The following is a 9,616-nucleotide window of genomic DNA, read 5'->3' on the forward strand; positions in this document are numbered from 1 at the left end:
TAGATAAATTTATATATAATTATCTACGAATTTATTTGTAAATAGTGTTTTTTATGATCATTTTACTTACCAATTTTTATTTGTAAGAAATCTGGAAATTAAATTTTATTTTCTGATTTTTTGACTTATAATTTTTTTTTGTTGGAAATAATGTTTTTTTTTCTTATAATGATAGATTAATAACATTACCTGATACTTTCCTTTTATAATAGCTTTATCATATTGGTCATTTACACAATTCTTCGAACAAGATTGGTCATTTGCTTCATTTACACAATTCAAGTTCTTTCAAGTAAATATAAATGGAAATCTTGCATGTGATAAAAAAGTATATGGATAGATAAGAATAAAAAGGTACAAGAGATTAATTTTATTAGATTCTTTAAAAAAAGTTGATAAATAATTCATATTATAATATGATGATGCAAAAGTTAAAAACAAAAGCAAGTTATTTTTCTGTTTATTTTTGTTACCAAAACGCGTTACCTTTATTATCTTTATTGACCTAATTTCTATAAGAAATTTCACTGAAAGCTCGAAAAGATGTAAAATTTAGGATTGGTGACTGTGAAGCTGAAGTTGTATATTAATTGGGTTTTGGTTTGAGCATTAAACACACAGAAACTGAGATGGCTAGAACCACTCTTTCTTCCCTGTCTTTATTTTTCTGTATTCTCCTCATAATCACCTTCACTTTCTTCATGCTACCTATTCCAGTAAGAGCAGGTTTGTCTCTGTCATTCAATCATCCAATCCTTTACGAATAATAGATTTTGTAAGATTAGATTAGTTTTTAAATTTATTTTTAATCATATAATCATAATGACTTTGTATGTGTAAAAGTAAGATTTCTGAAAACTGTTATGATATGAATTTGCAGATCTGAAAAACAGGGGTCCCAAGCCAAGATCACCTCCATCACCCACTAGTAGCTGGCCCGGACATCCTGGTCATCCTCCATCCAACCATGGCTGAAATATTACCACAAATAGTAAGGGCTTCAAGTTTTCTTGGATTCTCATTTTGGTTATCAACTTTTACTGTATTAGGTTTTATGTTATAAATAACACTGTGTAAGACCACGAAAGGATTTACCCGTCCATGTTATGGAATATTATAGATTATAAGGAAATTAAAACCTTTTTATTATTCATCTTAATTTTTACTGGGATTTTAGCAAACAATTACTAAAAGTATGGTTAGGAATTGTATAATTATTCACAATAGTTTTGTGCATTCCTTCTTTCAATAATTGAAACAATTACTAAATATGAGTATGTATTTACTATTTACGTTAATAAAAAATTAAAAATATATTAGAAGATTTCAAAATAATTAGTTATATTAAATTTTATAATATTTTAATTACAGATAAAGGATTAATTTTAAAGCTATTGTTTAGAGATATTGGATTATTTTGATCCAAAACAAATTTAGAAAATGTTTTCAATTTGAAAATCAAGAATCAAATAATAAATTATGAAATCAATTTAGCATTACGAAGAAAAATATCATTACATTAAAAAACATTACAGATATATACATAAGTAGGATTGCATAAGAATTTAATGAATTACATCAATTCCAACATTAAGGAGTGTGAGGAATAATGTATGTGGATTGTAATCAGTGGTACATATGAACTCATAGGAATAATATATTTTTTAGAAAAGAAAAGTTGGATGCTGAAAAGATATTTACATTAGAAACCCTTAAGACATGGGATTGAATTACCAATAAGAACTCAAAAGCTAAATTCTCTTATTCGGATTAATTTTTTGCACATCGATATGAATTTAAAGTATATATCTAGCTAGCTATCTAAAGGGGGAAAATAGAGTGGTGTAACTTTGTTTGGATTATATCAACAATAAGAGAGCAATGAGATAAATCTAAGTAAAAGTTTTATATGGGTGCTATCTAGTTAGCTTTTTCATAACAGCATGTGACTCTTTTTGGTCAAATAGATGAATCTATGATCCAAGACAAAATCATGGTTCAAAAGATTTCTTTTTAACCTTTTTCAAACATTTGATTTAAACTATCTTTTGTAGATATGATTTGACGAATAACAATTAAGATGCTCACACTCTTATTTGGATCATACTAAAATATTCTTTTAAATCAAATTTGACATTCCTAAAGAAGATATTATTTCTCTAATTTCATAAATTCCACGTGAAAGCAATCCACGTCTCCTCCATAGCATATTCCCTTTATGTTATTTACTCGGTCATTCGTGTTGTTCTATGAGGGTTTCCAAGACTACCAATCAATTTTTAGTATGAAATTTGGTCTTAGGTACAAAGTATAAGGATGGCTAGAAGTCCTTTTTTGTGCTATTGCCTAAATACCTTATTGCTTTTTATAGCTTTAGGGACAAGTGGTGGCATGTCTTCCATTATTTATAATTAATATTATGTTGCATAATATATATAGTGAAGAAGACCTACCACTTCCTCATTCATATCATGTATTGGAAGTTTCACAGAAAGCTCAACATGTTAAATATGATGAAAACTATATACATAATTAATCCTTTGTTTTAAATACACATATAGAATTTTCTATTTATAATAGAAAAAATATGAGTTAAATTCAAAATACAAATAAAAATTAATAACAAATAATTAAACACAAAAGATAAAGATAAAAAATAAATATAAAATAAATATAATATATCTAACACAACTTATTATAAAGTGGCTGATTACGAACAAGCATCACAGAAATCTGGTTTCAGCCTTCAAAATACTCTGGTATGGCTTGGATCAGAGTTTCTTCTAAGTTTGTATCTTTCCTTGTTCTGTTAGCAATGGCATTTTCTTTCTTTGCACAGCTTACTTCAGTTAGTGCAGGTTTGTGTAGCTACTACCTCTTTAAAATATGCAAACACATATGAACAACATGTGTTTAGAATTGTAAGATCATTATCACTGTCATTAGTGTTTGGTAGATGATGATGATGAATTAATTAGTGCATGAAAGTGTTTAGCACGTAAAGTAAAAGTACATGTTGTTGCAGGTAGAAGCATATTAGGTATCTTGAAAAGTTTATAATTAACGTGATAGCTGTGATCTTGATTTGCAGATCCGAAAGTGAGAAAATTGGGTGTGATGCCAAGTCCACCTCCTTCACCTGCGCGTAATCCATCATGGCGTACTCTACCTCCTCGTCTTCCTCCTCCATCCATTTAAATTTTCATTTTCTGCTTATATCTTGTCATTGTTAGTGAAACCAAACTGAGTATTTGGTCAGTCTTCTTGTGTTTCGTCTGTGTTTTGTAATAAGCCAGGTTTCAGGCACCTTTTGTTAGTTTTGTATTGTTTTCTGCATAATGTACGTTGTTCAGCATAGTATTTTACTGTTTGGTCTGTGTGTTGCACCCCTTTAATATATAATTATCTTCTTTGTTGGGAAAAATATATTAGGTTTTCTCTATAAATTACACCACCAACATATTTATTTGGGAGACTGCTTGGAGAACAAATATGTATCAAAATATAATATGAAATTCTCAGAAATAGAACGACGAGAAGCGGGAGACAACATCATTCAAAAGATGTACAAAATGGACGAAAGACCGAGTAAAACCCATCTTCGTTTTTGGAGTCATTAAATCCAACTTTTGCCCATAACATTATGATAATCTGCATATTAATTGGTGTTACAATCTTTTTAAATGCTTAGTTAAAGGAAAATCATTAAATAATAATTCATTTTAAAGACTAAAAGTAAATAATGTTGTTATCATTAGTAGTTGTCGTTATCATTTATTTAGTATACTGGGATTTAACACAAATTTCACATGCAGACTTGTTAATCTTCATAACAGCATTAATGGGGTAGCATCAAACACTTAGAAAAGTTAAGTCAGAGAATAATATTTTAGCTAAGTGGGTCGTCCACCAGCACCCTTTTTTATTTAACTTTATTAACAACCAATCATTATATTTATCTGTGCCTTTCCTTTCCAATAATTTTGGATGATGACAGTCATCCATTCCTATTATCGAGAGAGAGTGTAGGGCATTTCATTAATTTAAATGGAAATCAGTATAATTCTTAAACAACCTTTAATATCAGTAACCAATTATCACCTTCACTCAAATGCCATTAAAATTAGACTCGTTCTTTTCATCACTCCAAGAGTATCATTCTTAAACATGACACTCATTATGCTGGAGCTATTTAAGTTTAAAATTATGATGTACAAAATTTATTTTAGGTTTGTTTATGGAAGCCTTTGCATAGGATAAATATCCTAATGTAGAGTTATGTATTAACTATTATCTAATTTTTCGTAAATTGATATAAATATATATAACTATGAGTTCATGATAGGTGTCATAAAGAAAAGTTGTTTTACATTGAGAGTTAAAGTGTTTATAATCAAAATTTGTAAAAAAGATTGTTATTATCATAATGACCAGGAAGTTTGATGTGCATGTATTAAGTGCGATTCTACAGCAATTTTGGAGGTAAGAGTTATGAAGGTTCATCTCTACAAACATGATTTCAAGTCTAATTATTTGATTTGGACGGATCATGGTTAATTTAGGCTAAAAGGGGATTTAGATAATAGTTTAACTTGGATGGGTGTGAAAAAGGATGATGAACAAAATGACCAATTTATGTCAATGTAAGACATGGTGCATGATGTTCTTACACAAATGAGGTGTGCCAAATATCGAACTAAGATAACATGAAAGAACTCTAAATGAAAAAAACTCAGATTTTATAATATTTAGTTGGATGCAAATAAGTCTATGTATAAAGGGATATCAAACTCCAAATTATCAGTGTCAGATCATTAGCTTGTAAGTCCAATTGAAATATTTCTAAGCGATACTTAAATTTTATTGCAAAAAATTTATGGATAAATTTATATGTAATTACTATGAATAAATCCATATATAATTATTTACGAATTTATTTGTAAGTAACTATTGCTATGACATTTTACTTACTTGTAAAAAATTTGTAAATAAGATTTTATTTATGGATTTTATGACTTATCTATAAATTTTGTTTTTGGAGGTAATGTTCTTTTTTTTTTTTTTTTGCTTATAGTGATAGCTTAATAACATTACCTGGAACTTTCCTTTTAGAATAGCTTTTATGGATTGGCCATAAGAAAAAAAAAGTACAAGATATTAATTTTATTAGATTCTTTAAAAAAGTTGATAAATAATTCATAATATAATATGATGATGCAAACGTTAAAAACAAAAGCAAGTTATTTTTCTGTTTATTTTTGTTACCAAAACGCGTTACCTTTATTATCTTTATTGACCTAATTTCTATAAGAAATTTCACTGAAAGCTCAAAAAGATGGCAAATTTAGGGTTGGTGACTGTGAAGCAGAAGTTGTATATTAATTGGGTTTTGGTTTGAGAATTAAACACACAAAAACTGAGATGGCTAGAACCACTCTTTCTTCCCTGTCTTTATTTTTCTGTATTCTCCTCATAATTACCTTCAGTTTCTTCGTGCAACCAATTCCAGTAAGAACAGGTTTGTCTCTGTTACTGAATCATCCAAAACGTAAATTAAAGAGGAGATTTATAAATAGATTTTGTAAGATTAAATTAGTTTTTAAATTTATTTGGAATCATTTTGTAAAAGTAAGATTTCTGAAAACTGTTATGATATGAATTTGCAGAACTGAAAATAAGGGGTCCCAAGCCAAGACCACCTCCTTCACCCACGCCTAACTGGCGCCCAGTTCCTGGTCATCCTCCATCCAACCATGGCTGAAATATTACCACAAATCGTAAGGGCTTCAAGTTTTCTTCGATTCTCATTTTTGTTATCAACTTTTACTGTATTAGGTTTTATGTTATAAATAACACTGTGTAAGACCACGAAAGGATTTACCCGTCCATGTTATAGAATATTATAGATTATAAGGAAATTAAAACCTTTTTATTATTGATTTTATTTTTACTGGGATTTTAGCAATCGATTACCAAAAGTATGGTTAGGAATTGGATAATTATTCATAATAATTTTGTGCATTAATTCCTTCAGTGATTGAAATAATTATTAAATATGAGCACGTATTTACTTTTTACGTTAATAAAAGCTTAAAAATATAAGATTAAGGGAAAATATCATCAGACAAAGTTAATAAAACAAGAAACAAAACATATAGGCGAAAGTAATCCAAAAAGTTAAAGCCGATGATAGTGTTTAGGGAACAACTAAAGTAGATTTCGACCCAAATATGCCCAATGGAATGCAAAATAAACTTTATACGTAGACTGGCTCATTACATATAAATGTATTTGTTGAAAAATAAATTTTTACGAGAAATGCATTTAAATAAGACAAATAAATAAATAAAATATATTTTTACTCTAATTATTTTTAGTTTATTTTGGTTCACTGCTTCTGTCTTAATTAGGAAAGTTGTTAAAATTTCTTTTTATTGAAAAAAATTATTTACAAAAAATAGACTGGTTCACTAGTCAGTCATGAAATGATGCTTCCACTAAAATTAAAATTGATAATCTCAGAATTAGCTATGCCATTTTTTTTATAAATTTGAAAACATATTATTAATTAAAATTAAGAACTTAAAGTAAAAATGGAAAATATTTTGAAACTATCAATTTATTTGTTCTTAATTTAACATTTAAATATTTACTTCTTATTAAGATTTTTCACCCTCCATTTGATTTAATTTAATGGACAAAGATTAATTTCTAATTAGATACTTAAATTAAATTAAAAGAAAACTACAAATAAAGATGGAAAGTAAGTTTTTTAAGTTGCTCTGAAAATAGTTTCATCTTTTCTCTTTTCTATATGTAACTCTACTTTTAATGATAATTGTAATATCCCAAAATATGTGTATAATTCATATCAAGTGGAATGCAACATATTATAATAACAGAAAGCAATTAAGAGTAGTAGCAGATGAAGTGTATATAATACAGTCATCCAAAATATGATATAAGCTCTACATATCAGCATAGAGTCTTTCAAAAGGGAAAAGAGTAAAGAAGACTAAGTTATACACAAACAAAAGAACTGAGCTACACTACTCTGCAGCATCAGCAGTATCAGGAACATCTGGAACGTCTAGTAGCTGCTCCAGTGGGGCCTCTGAAACTTCTGCTCACATCCAATTAGGATGATCATTGCAAAAGAAAACAAGCACAAACAAGACATACATCAAACAAAGCAAGGGTAAGCTAGAATTCAAAAGAATACAAATCAATTTAAATTAAACAAGGTAAAAGAGACATACAAGCAATTGCAATCATAGAAGGACAACTTTAATAGATTATGAGTTATAGTTTTTTTAGGTAGCGTTAGACTTAGACTCGTCCGGACCCGGAATAAATATCGAGCTATGGCGAGTTATGCACTTGTGGTGGCCTCTACTGCTTTGCAAAGCCATTGCCAATGGGTTTCACCCTACCACACACAAGGTTAGTCCGTTATCACTCACCTTGGCCCATATACAATGGAGACAACCAAGACTAGGACCCCCTACTGCTCTTCACTACATGAACTAATCTTCTCTAAGTGAGATTGAATAGTCATTAGAGCTTTAAGGGAAACCCCCAAGACTGAGCTACCTATATTCATTCCAGAAACTTAACTTAATATCACTCATTCTTGGCCCATATAAAATAGAGACACCCAAGACTGAGCTTCCTATATTCATTCTCAAACTTAATATAATCTCACCGCGAGATACTACTTAAATCATTATATCATATTACACCACATGGAACACAATCATTCTTTAGTTATGTCACAAAAACAACTTATACATACTCAGACATTATATATTTTCACAAAACATCACTTATTAACACAATTATCTTTATAATCTTTAATTACCCATACTTAAGTAATTCAAATAGCTTGGAGACCCTCACCAATGGCTCCGGAAGAGTCAAAACCCCCCAGATTGACCTAAAGAACGTCCAGAAATGATACCCGGAACCACTAGAACCACTCAAAACTGTCCTGGATGATTTCCTGACAACAATAATCGATTATTGCATATAATAATCGATTATTACATATGATAATCGATTATTACACATGATAATCGATTATTTAAGTGAACTTTGAAGAAAATATGATGTTCTGACTAGAATAATCGATTATCAAGTGAGATAATCGATTATTCTTATCAGTATTTGACAACAACCTTATTTTAGTGCATCTNAGACACTTTGATGAGTTTCAAACAATCCTAGATTGATTTATATGATGATTTGAACTTGTCTAGATGATTATAGCTATTCTTAATCTCATTCTTTAATGGTTAGGCATTGATTCATACTCAAAAACTTAGATTTCAACAACTTAAAGACTCACTCTCATACCTAACACTTAGAAACTGTTTTGGACCAGTTTAGGGACTCTAACAGGTCCCAATTTACTTACCTAGACCATCCCAATTGACCAATTTAGCTCCCAACCCCAATTGTCCAATTTGACTACCTCACTTCCCTTAGACTAACCTAAAACACCATAACCAACTTATCTTTTTGTTTAATAACTTGTATAATATCAATCATAACACTTGAATACTAAATTTCATCATCACATATTACCCATACCAGTTCCTAATCATCCTTTCACAGATTCACAGTCTCATAAGTCACACATTTATAGGCACATACTCAACATACAATTTCATCAAATATCAATTCAAACAGGAACACCTTTCATCTAACATTTCACACATGAATCATTCATAAACATCACTAAATCTAATTCAATGCATACAATTATTTCACAATTACAAACCAAAATCCTTGCTTCCCTTACCTCTGTTTCACAGCATAGTATGACAGAACCTTGCCCGCTCTCTTGCACCCCAAGAAAATACTAGGATTACCTATAGATCATAAATTGAAGATGGAAAACAATTTCTTAATTTTCAATTGAGCTAAGAAATTTGAAGAAGAGAACTGTTAAACACATGCAAGCAAAACTGTTGCATGATCACAGTCCAGAAAATACAGGGAAAATAGGGAAAACGCTTACCGGAGGAAAAACACCGAATTGATCGGTTGAATTCGAAGCCTATAACTCCAGGACTGCTTAGGTGCTTCCAGATTGTTGAACAATTGACTTAGTGAGAAAAAATCCTAGAGAGATTAGAGAGAGAATGAAAGGGTTATGTTTCTAGAGAGAAGAAGAAGAGCACGTTTGAAGAGAAGTAGTGTTCTATCTGATAATGGGTTGAACTTAGAAAGTTTTAAGTTAAAATTGTTTCACTAATAATGACTCAGCCCATTGTGTTGCCACGAGTCCAACCCCAACTGCTCTCTTTTTCTCAGACTTTACAATAATACTTTTTATAATGTTTCCTTCATAAAAATATTTTATATGATATTATTTCTATAATTTCTTACGTTCAAAGTCTCACACAATTTAGAGTTTAGATAAATAGTAATTTAAATATATTTTATTTTTTTAATTTTTGAGGTGTTTAACGAAAGTGTAATAGAACTTCAATTTACAAAATCAACAATATTTATAACGATGTTATCTCAATGAATTTCGAGATTCAAAAGTCGAATACTTATTAAAAAAATGAATGAAAAAAATTATTCTAAGACGAAATTTTGTATATTG

The 9,616-nt window shown here is 29.5% G+C and overlaps 1 long non-coding RNA gene across 1 annotated transcript; it reads left to right on the forward strand.

Annotated features, from left to right (window-relative positions):
• The first annotated feature begins 572 nt into the window (after positions 1–572).
• On the forward strand, positions 573–3,385 carry LOC106768897. Its single transcript, XR_001376280.2, has 3 exons — positions 573–726; positions 881–991; positions 3,092–3,385. It is a non-coding gene; the product is annotated as an uncharacterized LOC106768897 (long non-coding RNA).
• Positions 3,386–9,616: the final 6,231 nt, after the last annotated feature.

The sequence above is a fragment of the Vigna radiata genome, chromosome 1 (genome assembly GCF_000741045.1).
Source record: "Vigna radiata var. radiata cultivar VC1973A chromosome 1, Vradiata_ver6, whole genome shotgun sequence".
NCBI classification, from domain to species: Eukaryota; Viridiplantae; Streptophyta; class Magnoliopsida; order Fabales; family Fabaceae; genus Vigna; species Vigna radiata.